This window comes from Mauremys mutica, chromosome 1 (genome assembly GCF_020497125.1).
Source record: "Mauremys mutica isolate MM-2020 ecotype Southern chromosome 1, ASM2049712v1, whole genome shotgun sequence".
Classification (NCBI taxonomy): Eukaryota; Metazoa; Chordata; order Testudines; family Geoemydidae; genus Mauremys; species Mauremys mutica.
Window position 1 is genome coordinate 319,582,714 of NC_059072.1, and position 14,770 is coordinate 319,597,483.

General features: G+C 39.3%; 1 protein-coding gene across 2 annotated transcripts in view; it reads left to right on the forward strand.

Annotated features, from left to right (window-relative positions):
- LNX2 (ligand of numb-protein X 2) overlaps positions 1–14,770 on the forward strand; it is a 92,764-nt gene that overhangs the window by 928 nt on the left and 77,066 nt on the right. Inside the window, exon 1 of one of the 2 annotated variants that reach the window (XM_045017003.1) lies at positions 33–119. The exons of the other annotated variant lie outside the window; for it this stretch is intronic. The gene's annotated coding sequence lies outside the window, so the exon portion shown is untranslated. Of the gene's footprint in view, positions 1–32; positions 120–14,770 lie in introns of those variants that run through there. 2 annotated transcript variants of the gene reach the window in all.

Consider the following 14,770-nt stretch of genomic DNA (forward strand, 5'->3'; position numbering starts at 1 on the left):
CGCCGCGGGCGGGGGCAGGGAGCCGGCCCCCGGCCGCGGGGTGAGTAGGACCCGGGCGCCGTGCTGAGTCCGGGCCGGAGAGGAGGAGGAGGAGGAGGCGGCGGCGCAAGCCGGTCGGGGTAAGTTCGCTGCTAGGCTGCGCGCTCCTAGTGCCGCCGCGCCCTGTGCCTCGCCGCTGGGCTGCCCGTGGAGCGCTGGGCGCCCCGCTCCCCGAGTGTGGCTGCGGGTTGGCTGGTGCCTCCTGGGCTCCGTAGTGTATCAGAGCTGGTGGTGACATCTCCACCCCCGTGGGCTTGTGTCAACTGGCTGCTGCGTTAGCCTAATATCAGACCAGGGTAGTAAAAACCTCTGCTCAGGACCACAAATAGTGATTGTGCTTGAAATCTGAAGGCATGAAAATAATCTCTCCCCTTTCCCCAGTTCTCTTTCTTGTGTTTGTGAGGGAGGATCCTCTCCTCTCTCACGGGGACAGGGTGTGTTTTGGGGGAGGATGTGTGGGAGTGTTGATGATGATGATTACTCACTTCTCTTCCTGGGCACAATTCTCCCAGTCCCCACTCAGTGGTAGATGGGGGTAGGGTGTTGATAATGATATCTCCTCCTCCATCCCCCATTGTGCTGTCCCTCTTTCTCGAAGATCATTATTCTTTATGTATGCTGTTGCAGTAGTGCCCTAAGGTTCTAGTCAGGTCTAGGGCCCCATTGTGCAGGGCACTGTGCAAACACATAAAATGACACAGTACTTGCCTCAAAGGAGCTTACTGCTTTTAGGTCCCAATCCTGAAAGTTGATCTGCTTGGATGGACTCCTGCCCCCACATAGTGTCCTGTTGAGGTTACTGAGGCTTTGCTTGGGGTACAGGGGTCAGCCTATGCAAATGAGGTTGGATCCGGGCCTAAAACACATGCAGTAAGTCTGGCAAGCAATAAGAATGAGAAGAGAGAGGGAAGACCAGAATAAAAGTAATGAGGACATGTATTTATATAGGCTAATAATATGCATACCTCAGAACTTCTGGATTAGTTCAAAGTTTTGTTCTATGTTTGTGTAAATAAGAGCATTAGCGATCTCCACTGGTTCTCAACCTGATCAAGGACTGGGTGGGGGGAGAGACTGATTTTTCCTCCTTTTTCCCATAGTTTTCTCTCAGCCCCTTCTCCATGTTAGGGATTTGTGGGGTGGGTAAGTCTGCCTCTTACTGGGAGACAAGCAGGGTGAGAAAATATCATTTATTGCACCAACTTACGTTGGTGAGAGAGACAAGCTTCAAGCTTACACAGAGCTCTTGGTGGGAAACGTACTCAGAGTGTCAAAGCTAAATACAAGATGGAACAGATTGTTTAGCATAAGTAGTTAACATGGCAGATTTCTTGATATGTTGGTGGTGATTTCCCTCTATGCTCCTTCAAATTCTGACATACTGCATTTCCCATCACTGTCACTGGGAGACTGTGAATCCCCCTTACGTTTCATACCTTTCAGACAGAAGATTTGGATAAATCCTGCATTGCAAGTAGAGGCTGCCTAAATATGTCTGTTGACCGTCAGCTTGACTTTGTTTTTATGTATATTTTATATATATTCACATTTTAATTTGAATATAAATAAGTTATTACCTTTGGGGGAAAAACCAAAACCAACAAACCCCACACGTTCTGAGGATAGAGAAAAGCAAAGGCAATGTCATGGTTGCCAAAATATAATGAGAGAAGAGGGGTTACTTTGACCCCTGTCGCTGGCTGTAGCCATTTCTCATCCCTGAAGAGAAGAAATGGGGTTTCTTCCTGGTGCTTGTGATACTAAACGCACTTAAAGAGAAAAATGGGTATTTTCTGGATGGAACTGCACAGTAGGTGTCTTCCAGGAACTACAACAATTCTCTTCTCAAACCTGAACTGTCGTTCTGTGCTAAAGACTGTACTTAATCCTAAATTGCATATGCGCCAAAACTGATGTGTTTGTGCTTTAGCTTATGTACAGAGGATTGACTATTCTGTCAGATATTGAAATACATCTATTTTACTCTGATATAATTTTATGAAAGAGCACTAAGGTCTGAAAAGGAGTTGAATTACTGAGTGTGTTGGAGGAAGAAAGAACAGCTGTAAACAAGCTTCTGTTACGGGAACTGGATTAAGGTTGTGTGTTTTACAACCCTGCCAAAGAAAACCATAGACGTATATGTAAACATTCCCTGAAGCATGTAGAGCAGGCAGCTATTTCAGAACTTAAATGTAGATGTCTACTTTTAAAATAACAAATGCTTTTTCCTTTTTTGAACTCTAGTTTTTTTTCTATCAGAAAAATAATGTAAAAGATAGGGTGGTCTTCTGCTAAACAACTGAACTTTTCCAAGGAATACTTTAGAAATTATTCTTTATTTAAAAAAAAATAGTAGTATTCAGTCAGCTAAGTGAATAACCAATTATTTTAGATGTGGCAGTGGCAAATATGACTGTCCCTTACCATGTTGCTAATGCATGCTATTTGATTGTTTACATCTGTAGAAATCCGCTATTAAGCACTTCTGAGCTTAATTTAATTCCTTTTTTAATTATATTATATCATGGGTTTATTTTTGTTCTTCATACAAAATTAAAACATTTGTTACAGATTAGTTCTGGTGTATGTTTGATGATAGTCTCTGAAAATAAATTCAAAATTGTAAGTGCATTTGACCTTTTCTTAAAAAGGGAAGCTGTTCTGAGCTAGACTCTTCATTTCATTAAATAAACAATTTGAATGGCTGATATTTATTCCCCTTCCCAATTCTTTTGGTTTGCTGATTTTTATCCTAAGTATACAATCAGATAGCAGATCAAGGAGGCTTAGGAAGAAACATCAGATGGCTTGAAATAGTGTCCAACTCCATATCCACTTTGAAAATAAAGATGCTAGTGCCATATGCTGCTGTGACTTTATTAAAACAAATTTCCTCAAAATGGAAACAAAGCTATGAACCATGGATCCAATTCTGCAAGAGAAGTGAGCACCATGTTTTTGTTCTTGTTGTTGATTACAAAAACTATAGGCCATGGTACTGCAAGCTGCACTGGCGCCAAGGGTCTGCTCTCCCAGGAGCCTTGTTAACTTCAAGGTATTGGCATAAGGGTCCACCTGCACAGAACAGTCTAAGAATAAGGGCTATGGTGCATATAGCCTGTGTCAAACCACAACAACAAAATATATCTGTGCATATATCTACCGTATGTACTTATTTGCTGACAAGCAAATTTGTTAGCTTCTGATGTAAAGGAGCACCACCATCCCATTGAAATTTAATTTACTTCAAAAGATAAGTTGAAGTCTCCCTGCTCACTCATATGTTTTATAATTTCATTTTTGTACTTTTTAAAATAAATCTTCATATACACCTCTACCTCGATATAATGCTGTCCTTGGGAGCCAAGAAATCTTACTGCATTATAGGTGAAACCGTGTTATATTGAAGTTGCTTTGATCCACTGGAGTGTGCAGCCACCCCCAGAGCACTGCTTTACCACGTTATTTCCGAATTCGTGTTGTATCGGGTTGCATTATATTGAGGTAGAGGTGTAGTTGAAATCGACAGTACAGAGGAAAGAGTGAAATTGACAATTTTATGTATAATCAAATGCACATAGCAAGAAAATCTATATTGTTCCATTTTCTTGCTATTTTAGTCTTGCACTTATAATAATAATAGGAGGTAAAACATTTTCAGACCAATGTTTTTTTCAGTTGAGAGTATCACTTTAAAACTAAAAGTGAAACATATAAAGAGAGTGTGTTTATTAGTTATTGGATTAATCTAAATTGATTTCAGGCATCAGTAAGATGTAGTTTGTTTGTTTATTAAGTACTAACAGTTGTAACTAAAAAGAAAACTGCAGTCATTTAAAAACAAAATGTTCTCTGTTGGAGTTGTAGAAGACAACAGAGGACATGAAATCTCGGTCAGTGGTTGGTCTCGCATTTGAAAACTCTGTATTGACTTTTATTTGCAATAACAATTGGTTAATATCACATCACTGACTTGCATTCTTCTTAATTGCCTTATAGTAGACCTATAGTTACTTGTTCAGAAAGTCTATTGCCTTTTAAAGATGAAAATTAAATCCTTTCAACTGTCATTATTTAATTATGTAACTGTTGGGTCATGGTGTCTATAGTGCAATAAAGAATAATGTTGTAATGCATGCCTTTTGCAGTCCCAATTCTGCAAACACTTATTCGTGGGCTTAATTTTAAACACAAGTATTTTCATTGGCGCCAATGGGCCTACTCTTGTGTTTGAAGTTAAACCTGTGCATAAATGTTTGCAGATCCAGGCTTAACAGGAATAAATTTGGTGGAATAAACCTAACCATCCATGCTTAATACCAAAACACTTCATATTTTTCATGAAACCTATTGTTCGTGTAGGTGTCGAATCCAATCAACATGCCAGCTCCAATAGCTCTGCTAGCAGTATTGTTGCCCTATTGATGGCAGTATGATTGCATATGTCCTGACTTCATATTTGCAGCATATTTTGCAATAATATAAACGTCATAGTTTTTTATTTTTAAAAAAGTTTTTTTGATTATATGATTTTTATGTTGTAAACCATTATATTGTTTTAGATTTACATTTGCGTCAATGGATATTAATTCCATAAATAAGCCTGAAAATGTTTATTTCATGTGCCCTTTTTAGTATTTTGGATGGAGGAAAAAAAGTAGAGATGAAGTCATGAGCTTCAAGGAAATACATATTGATCTAGTTAAGTTAACGTTTGTTCAGTACAAGAAGAATGTAAGAAAGCATTTGTTTTGCAGATCTAAGCATTTTTCTTGTTTCTAAATGTCAACACCCTCATAACCAAGTTCTAAATATATGTTTGTAGGATAGTTTATGGATTATACAGTAAAAAGTTATGGCTGTATGTGTATAATTATGCAGTCTTTCAGAAGAATGGCATTTAGCTTGTGAGGTTTCAAAAATTAACATAATACTTTGCATTTCTGCAACATCTTCCATCCAAAGAACTTAGCAAATTTTTGCACAATTAATGAATGAAGCCTTACAACACCCCTGTTAAGCAGTTTCATTCTCACTTTTTATAAAAATGTAATTAAGTTCTGAAACTGGTCTGTATCTACTGTAGCCTCTTAAAAATTATCCAAATTTTGTTTGTACTACCATTTGGCATAGTGAAATAGGTCAGAGCAGATAAAGTAAAATAAAATAAAATAAATACAATGAAGCTAGAAATGATACTGCTATTCTTATATATCGTAATTTGGATCTCTGGAGGCTCTACTTTTTCTGAAATATAAACTTCTTATTTCTTTCCATTACCCTAAATAACAAAAACAAATCAGATGTTTGAGTCGAATGTCAGTTGAATCTGTCTATGTATGCATATTATGGTCCCAATACTGTAAAATACTTATATTTTATTAATATGTACAGTAGAGAACCCTTCAACCAGAGGTGACGCATAACTGTGGATAGTGGGGAGGGCACAATTAAAAGGTTCTGTGGGGGCACGTGACCACCCTCTATGTTTCCTCTGTGTCCATGCCCTGAAACTTGATATGTATGTACACAATACACAGTAGCAACTACCTCCTCTTTCTCCTCTCTGTCCCGTGGCTGCCCAGCCCCTTACAGAGCTTGCAGGTATCCCCTCCCTGCCTGAACTATACTCAATCAATTTAGCAAGTGTTCAAAATAAGACCAACAAAAGGGGCAACACAGTTGGGATGCACAGTCCCCCATGCATCATCAGGGTGGGTGTTGCCAGGGTGGGATGGTGCTTGGGGCTGGATCATCTCAGTTAACAAAAAGTTGGAGAATTATTTATCAGTCATTTTTTTGTTGGAAGGGGGAATATGACACTCCCAAATCTCCTTTTCCTTGATAGGCACGTTGGAGGCTGCTGGAGTTTCAATGCACCCCCCTGCTGCTGGGTTGCATTGAAGCTGCAGGGTACACCCCCTTTTTCCCACTCTCGCTGCCCCCCAGCCTGCTCCCTTGCTCACCCCCGAGGCTCTTAGGCTGGATGGGGCTCCACCTGAGCTGCCTGGCACTGAGCACCATGTCACCACTCCTCTTCCCAATCTTGAAGATGCCACTCTGACTCACCTCAGTAGGCAGTCTGCAAAGCAGGCAGCAAGAAGTGCTGGGACTCTAGCAGCAGGGAAGGAGAAAGAGCCCCAGGTAGCGGGGGTTGCTCAGCCTTCAGCCAACCGCCCTGCTGCTTTCTCCCTCCCCATGCTGCACGGACACATGGTGAGTGCCACTGCCAGAGGGAGCTGCTGCCTCCTCGCTGCTGGGCATCCTGGCAAGAGGCAGCCTGAGAAATGCCACCCCCCCATCTCCTTCCATGTGCCATCTGCCTTCAACCATCTTTCCCCCCTTCACTTAAAAAGAAGAGTGAAAGCCTATTAGAACTCCAGGGTTGAAATCACTCTGATAGATTTTTTTATTTAAATGATATTCTTAATCCCTAGGTCAGCATCCCAAATTTACATGGCAAATGTATTCTTCAGGATGCAGTTTAAAAATAAGTGCCCAATTCAGAGAACAGAAATTGTGACAATAACTAAGTCACGGTATCCTGTTTAGATGGGAAGCTGGAAATGCTTTAGGTCAGGAAACAGGCTAACGTAAGTGAGAGGATATCCATCCTCCTATTTGCAGATTTGATATTTGTTGTCCAGTGGATGAAGATGCCTTAATTTGGGATGAAAAGATAGACAATTAACTGTTTCCCTCTCCACCCATTCCTTTAGAGAAGAAAAAAATTATATTTCATTGCAGAGGTTTGGGAACACGTAACTAATGGTAGATAGAATAGACAAATATTTATGTAAGAACTATTGGCTGTAGTGCAAAAATCATGGTGACTGGTGAGGCACATATTCATTTCATAATTAGATACCATTTTTAAAAGGTCTTAAATCTTAGGTACAAACAGTGGTAAATATCAGAAAATAAAAAGGATATTGAGAAAATGTGATGCTTATGATGTACTTATACCTACCAATATATGTATTGAATTAAAACACAGCTGAAAAGAGATGTGTGCAGGAAGCGAGGAGGACAAAATAGTTGCAGAAAGGTAAGGGATAACTTCAAATTTTTCCTGTCTGGGGTGGTGTAGTTCTGTCAGATATTCTTTTTTGTGTAGCTGTTGGGGAAAAATGATTGGTGCTCCCCACAGTTGTGCATCAAAGCACAGAGAGAAATATTTCTTTGAGAGCATATAAGTATTATTGAAATATCTTCTAGTTTTGCTAACTCTTCTAGTGATAGCTGTGAGAATATGAAACTGTAGTGCATTATCTTCCAAGATCTTTCACAGGTCCAATGGAAATTATGTCAGGAAGTCTGTGTTGTTCATCTCTTTTTACTGCTTGATCAGAAGATGATGCTGGAAAAAGAACAGTTGCCATCAGTAACTGCAATAAGGTTCAAGTCAGTATTCCTTATCTCTTCCATTTTTGCAACCTCTTTTGGTATTGCTCTGGTTGCTTCTGTACTAATATATGTAGAACATGCTACTTCCGCTTGAATGCAGGATACGCAACCCCAGAGCCCTTTGTTATGAACAATATCCCCTTTAAACCTTATGGCAGAAGACTACTGCAGTCAAAAGACTCCAAATTCTATCTTTTGTGGTTTTCTTTGCTATTTAAGAATGAGTGTGAACACTAAATTATCAGGTGGCATTGAGGTGCATATGTAGCCGCAAAGCTTTCCTAAGCAGTAGAGGTAGATGTAAATAAAGGCAAAACTGTAGTTACTTTGAAAGATGAAATGCGTGGAGAATTTTTCTGATCTGTAAGTGAAATATTGTTATCTAACATCTGTAGGTATATTTTGTTCTGGTCACGCTTTAGCTGCCAGCCCAAAGTAATTGCCATTTTCTTGTTCCAAAGTAAGTTCTCTCTGGTTATGTCTACACTGCAATTAGATACCCGTGGCTAGCCTATGCCAGATGTCATGGGCTAAGGGGCTGTTTGACTACAGTGTAGACATTTGTGCTTGGTCTGCAGCCTGAGCTCTGGGACCCTCCCACCCTGCAGGGTCCCAGAGCTTGGGCTCTATCCCGATCCCGAACGGCTGTACTGCAGTTAAATAGCCCCTTAGCCTGAGTCCCTTAGCTGTAGTCAGCTGACACGGGCCAGCTGTGCATTTTTAATTGCACTGTAGACATACTGACTATTTCTCAGTCAAGCAGTTCAAGTATGTTTTGAATCCAGTGCAGGTGGTTCTTGCCGCTTGTTTCACTTGGTGTGCCGAACAATACTTTTAAAAACCCTTTTGTATTTTGATTTTTTTTTTCCAAATAACATACCAGATAGTGACTTTCGCAGCCAAGGAATAGATTCTTAAAGGTGACTGATCTGTAGTGGTAGGTTATACAGTAAATCAGATTTCAAGGAGGACATATGGGCTGTGTGTAATTGTACATGACTGTGGATAGTCAGGCTTGGCAAAACTAACTTTTTTAAAAAATAATTTCAACAGATCATATCAATGTTTATTTTAAAGCATTTTCTTAATTTTTTTATCAATTTAAATTTTCACAGTTGCAGGAAATTATGGGGGGGGGTCAGTCAATACTAATCACAGTAGACACTGAGTTTCAAAAAGCTAAGGCTTTATAATTGTTAAATATTATGTCCACATCACATGTCAAAATATATAAAGTAAATATCCTCAAATCAAACTAATATGTTCTCAAGCAGCATTCTTCTTATTTTGCCTATCTGTAAATTTCAGTATTACTGATGGAAATATTTTTCTGTTGGTATGTGTGTGGATGGCTAAATCAATGTTTACTGACATACACCAATAAAAAGAACTAATCCTTCCAAACCTATGGATAGTGCACTGAGAATCTACAGTATATCACTCACATAAGTAGGGACCGTGTTAGGTTTTTCCTACTCAGTTGGAGAAAAATCAAAGTAACAGCTGTTAAAATATGAGAACTTGTGCGGCTGGTTCTTTATGTTCATTTTGAATTTAATGCATATTTATCTACTCCCCTCTCTTCCCTGTACTTTTTTGGTATGTCTCCACAGCAACGAAAAGCCCACATGTGGCCCATGCCAGCCGACTTGGGCTCGCAGGGCTTGGGAAGCGGTGCTGTTCATTGCTGTGTAGACTTCCGGGCTAGGACTGAAGCTGGAGCTCTGGGACCCAAACCCAGAAGTCTACACAGCAATGAAACAGCCCCATGAGCCCGATTTGACTGGCATGGGCCAGCTGCAGGTTTTTCTTTGCTCTGTAGACATACCCTCTGTGACATAATATTACCCTGTGTTAACACCCTACACATTATTGTAATAATCTTTGTATGAAGTATGTCTTCTAAGTTATGTGAAAACTTATAATTTGCTGCTCAGTAATACCATGGCAAAATGCACATAGCATCATTATATGTGAAGTTATAAACATAAACTGACTAAAAGTATGTTTTCTAGATAAGTCTGGCCAGTGGCCAAACCAGTTCCTCAGAGACAAAGGGTAAGATGATTCCTCAGCCAGATGTAAACAAGGCTGATGGACCATTACCTGCTAAATGGTCATTCTTTGGCAGGAAAGGGGGCAGGGGCAAAAATCTACATCTTAGCACAGAAACAGCATGGTGTTTCCTTCCTTCCTTCCTTTCACACAGACAACCTGTCAGGCTCCCAGCTGGAAATGTTTTTCAAGAGGGGGACTGAAACGATAAAAAGCAGGGGCAAACACCTCCCCCCCCATCACATTCACTGTACCAGAAGAGACAAAGGAAGCAGCCATTGGACTCTGGGGGAGGAGTCCTCACCTAAAGAGTTTGTTCAATAAGACTGCTGAAAGCATGTGATGAGAAAACTTTGCTTTGAATCTATAAACTAGTTTGTTAGGCACCAGTAAGCATTTTATCTTTATTTTTCTTGTTGCCATTTCTGACTTTTATGCCTCAATACTTGTATTCACTTAAAATTTTTCTCTTTGTAGTTAATACATTTGTTTTATTGTCTTATCTAATCTGTTGTGTTCAAGTTGAAGTGTCTGGGTAACTTTATTTGTGGTAACAAATTGTGTGTATATTATTCCTTTAAAGGAGTAACAGACATGATATATTAGCACTATCCACGTGAAGGCTGGGCAATACAGTACATATGTTTCAAGGAGTGGAGGGGAATCTGAGACTGGGAGTGTGTTGGGGTCACCCTGTTTTAATTTTTAAGGCTGACAGGAGGCATGGCGTGGCTGTCTGGCTGCAACACCCACAGGCAGGTGGGAGTGACTTATGTGCTGGACGCCCTGAGCAGTCCTGGTTGGAAGCTACTACAGCAAGGCATTGTAAAGGGAACCTCAGGTTACAGGACAGGGGTGACATAGCTACTGATTAGTATGGATTATACCCTGGTATATCACAGTCTCACCACTACTTAATAGATATTTCCCATCATACTCATTTTTTTCTGTTGCAAGACACTTTTTCTTCTCAAGTTACTGAGACTTTACTTATGACTAAAGAGATTGCATATTAAATCTATATTTTTATAACTATTGACCCTCAACTGTTCTACATATGGTTCTTTTGTATAGTGGAAAACACTATATAAATAAAACAATTTGAATAAACTCAAGAACTGAACTTCTTTGTTTTAGCCTCACTAATACAAAGAGAAAAGTATCATTTACTAATTTATTTAGTTTTGCCAAACTAATTGCAATGGAAGCACCTGATATTTTTACATTGTCTCAGTATGTGCATCTCTTACACATCAGATGCAATCAAATATTCAGGTTTATGTTCTGCTTTTAAATGGAAATGAACACAGGGTAAATTAAATTTTTGCCCCATGTGCTGCACTTAGTCCACTTGTAGGTACAGTACTGCATAAATCGTATTGTGATTCTACAGTTTTTTCACTTTGAAATATATTTTGGCTCCTAACTGGTGACTTATCAGATCTGATTCTTCTACTTGGTGTGGGGGTGGGGGTTGGGGGAAGCTTTCCACTGAAGTAAAACAGGTGATACAGTAGCCGTGAAAGGGAGAATCAATGGCATAGCTTGTCTATGTATTTGACCTAGGGTGTCTTGCCATGTAAGCAGAAAAAGAGAATCTATGGGGAAATGATCACTGAAGCGGATAGTGGTGCAAAAATCTTGGATTACGAGAGGGTGAAATGAAGCTGTGCACTGTAGTTTCTTCTGCATCAAGCTATATGTGCCAGAAAAGCGTAGCTCTGATAAAGAGTAGAACTGTCTGAAAAGTGTCAAGGCCAGTAATATTTGCTACAAAGTGCCATACCATCCTGAAGCTGATATGTGATGAGAAAGTTTGAGGTGAAGTCTGACATCCATCAGTTTTCAGTTGTTACAAAACCGTTAGAATAGATGCAGGTTTTTTCACTGTTAGGAATCTTGTAAATTAGTCCCAGATTTATTATTGGTAGGATGTTTCAAAATATTGTTTGATGTTGTCATGGTATCCATCATGTGCTCTTTAATGACTTGAAATTAAAAAAGGAATCCTACAAAAAGTGGAAACATGGACAGATTGCTAAGGATGAGTACAAGTACATCCCCATAGGATACTTAAGGAACTAGTGGAAGCGATCTTGGAAATTTTAGCAGTTACCCATGGAGTTCTCAGAGATATGTCTACACTGCAGTTAAAAACACATGGCCGGCCATGCTTGCTGACTCAGGCTCATGAGGCTTGGGCTACGGGGCTGTTTAACTGTGGTGAAACATTTGGGCTTGAGCTCTGGGACCTTCCCACCTTGCAGCACTGGTCTTGAGACCTAGGGCAGCTGGATTGCTTGGTTCCACATCCCACATTGGTACCAGCATTTGAGTCTGTCCCCAGGAGTGTGCCTGAAAGGCCAAACTTAAACATAGTGAATCTAAGCCATGTCCAGACAGTAGGCTTCAAAGCACATGAGATCTGTGGTTCTGGTCCAGTACATCAACCTGGTGACTATCAACAAGCTCAGCCAGGGTTGTAACAACCTCTGTTTTCAGCTGTGAATTACCCAGAAGATAGGATTCTGATGCACTGCCTAGTCTTTTGGACAGAAGCAGAGTTTGGTGTTATGCAAGGACTATACAATCAGCATGGTTTATACATTTCAGACAAGGTGTAGAAAAAAATGAAACTACAAAGTCTGCAGAGAAAGCTGCAGTCACCATACAAGAGGAATCTGACTTCTGGCTCTTACAGATAAGCCAGGCCAATCCAAATGTGCCAAAACATGACCGGTATGCCATTCTGACAGGAGTGCATGTCTTCTAAAAACAGATACAGTTCTGAATTCAATTGTCCTGTTTTTCTGTTGAATTGTTTTGTTTTTGTCATTTTGCTGCAATGCTCTGTAACACAACTTCCTTTACAAACAGAGTTTTGGTAAACATTTGGATCATCACTTCTGAGTTCCTTCCTTCCTTCTCTTTTGAAATTAGGATTGTTTTATCAGCCAAGTTTCAATCTCTTTCCTGTTCTGAGCTCAATTTAGGACCTTTTTTATTTGGGGTCAGTTATATCGACTCACTAATGGAAAGCTTCTCTGAATTATTTTTTAAGTTTGTGTGTGGTTCTAGTTCATTTTTTTGATTAGATCAAGTCAAATTTCCACATTCTTTAATTCATGAAGAATTTGTCATTTCTAATTTTAAGGTTTTTATGTGTAGTTAACTTTATTGTACATATTTTACAGAAAGTTGATACAAAATACTTTTGACAAACTCACTGCTCGTTAACTTATTGCTTTTGCCTGCACTTGTTTATCTTCAGGAATATCTTTAATCTTCTAGTGCTACCAGTAACTTTTCATAGTAATAAGTTTGATTGCTGTATTGCCTAAAATATGAAAGCTGTGTGATCCATATCCCTGTCAAAGAGGTTGTTTATACAAGATACTCAGTTACTGTGTTTATATCCTCAGTTGCCATAGCATCTGTTACATAAAATGTAGTTGAGTAGAATACTCCATATGGTTTCTGCGTATTTGTTTGCATCAGTAAAATATAGAAAACACTGAATAGATTTGAAAATTAATATAATTCAATTAATATGTCTATATTACCCTGACTGAGTCCATAATATTTTCATTGTATTAATGTTTTTCAGTTTTCAAATCTTCAGAAATACAGTATGACAAACTATAAAGTACAATTATTCAAACACTTTGCAAACACTTATGTAGACTTCTCTTTTGTTAAAGGAGAGTTTAATATTTCAGTGTAACTTTTTGCTGAATTTTTTTAGAGTTCAGATGTTAAGCTGTAACCCTTTTAAGGAACAAACAGTACTTTGTAGGGTTGCATTAATAGGGGATGAATGTTTGCCTTTCAAGTTTCCTATTTGAAAGTTAGTCAACTTTCCAATATTTGAAATAAAAGGGCAACACCTTATTTCTGCAAATCTTAAAAACTCCAGAAGTTTCTGGTTTAAGTGTGTTTTTTAAATCTGAGAATGGAAAAAAATGGTTCTGCTTTAACAAATGGATTGGAAGAGGTTTAGAATCTAACATAGATTAATTATGGTTTCTGTTAGAGAAAAATATTTTAAACCAAGTTTTTTACTTTAAAAACTTCCTTCTGTTTCCCCCCAATTTTTTTTCCAGCATGAATGATGTATTGTGGAACAAATGTAACTGTTAATACCATTACCATTGTTTACAGAGGGATTTAGTAGTTTATTAAATCTTTTATACATAAATCCTACTCTTCTGGGTGCACATTGTCAGCCTCTGTTGCATGCTATGGAAAATGCCCCAACCTGACCAGAGTGTCATGATACAAGCTGACATAAGTTGTCATAGTAAACGTCAACTTAACTATTGTCTTCACACCTGTGGAGTAACATTATGTTCCATGCAGTGGTGTTGTAGCTGTGTTGATCCCAGGATATTAGAGAGCCAAGGCAAATGAGGTAATATCCTTTATTGAACCATCTTTTGTTGGTGAAAGAGATAAGCTTTCGAGCTTACACGGAGCTCTTCTTCAGGTCTGGAAAAGGTACTCAGAGTGTCACAGCTAAAGACAGGGTAGAACAGATTGTTTAGCACAAGGAGTTAACCCATGTTGTAAGAGACCATTCAAGGTGAAGTGGGCACTTAATACCTCTGTGGTCATAGGACAGGGAAGGGTTTGTGGGTTATAGATTGTTGTAGTGAGCCATCAATCCAGTGTCTTTATTGAGTCCATGATTTTTAGTGTTTAACAAAGTTATGAGTTGAAGTTCCCAGGCTCGTCTTTTGAAGACATTGTGCAGGTTTCCTTTGAGGATGAGGACTGCGAGTTCAGATGTGGAATGATCATTTTGTGAAAAGTGTTCACCCACAGGTTTTTGTCTTGAATCATTTTTTTCTGTAAATTCATTCAAGAACATACTGATTGTCTGGTTTCATCTACATAGTTGTTGTTTGGGCAGTTAGTGCAGTGGATAAGGTACACTACGTGTTTTGATAGGCATGTGTAGGACTCATGGACCTTGAAAGGTGTGTTGTGGTGTGGCCTGGTTTGTGGGGCGCTTGCTTCTGATGATGAACTTGGAGAAGTCGAGGGGTTGTTTGAAGACCGGAAGGTTCAGGAAAGAATTCTTTCAGGATGTGGTCCCTATCAAGTATGGGTTGTAATTGTTTAAAGATACCACATATGGCTTCCCGTGTGGAATGGTGTATCATAACTAGGGGTGTGCAGTTGGAGGGTTTTTTGTTTTTTCCATTGTGATGGGGCAAGGCCAGATGGCTACAGTAAAGTATTGAGGAACAGGTATGTTAGCCCC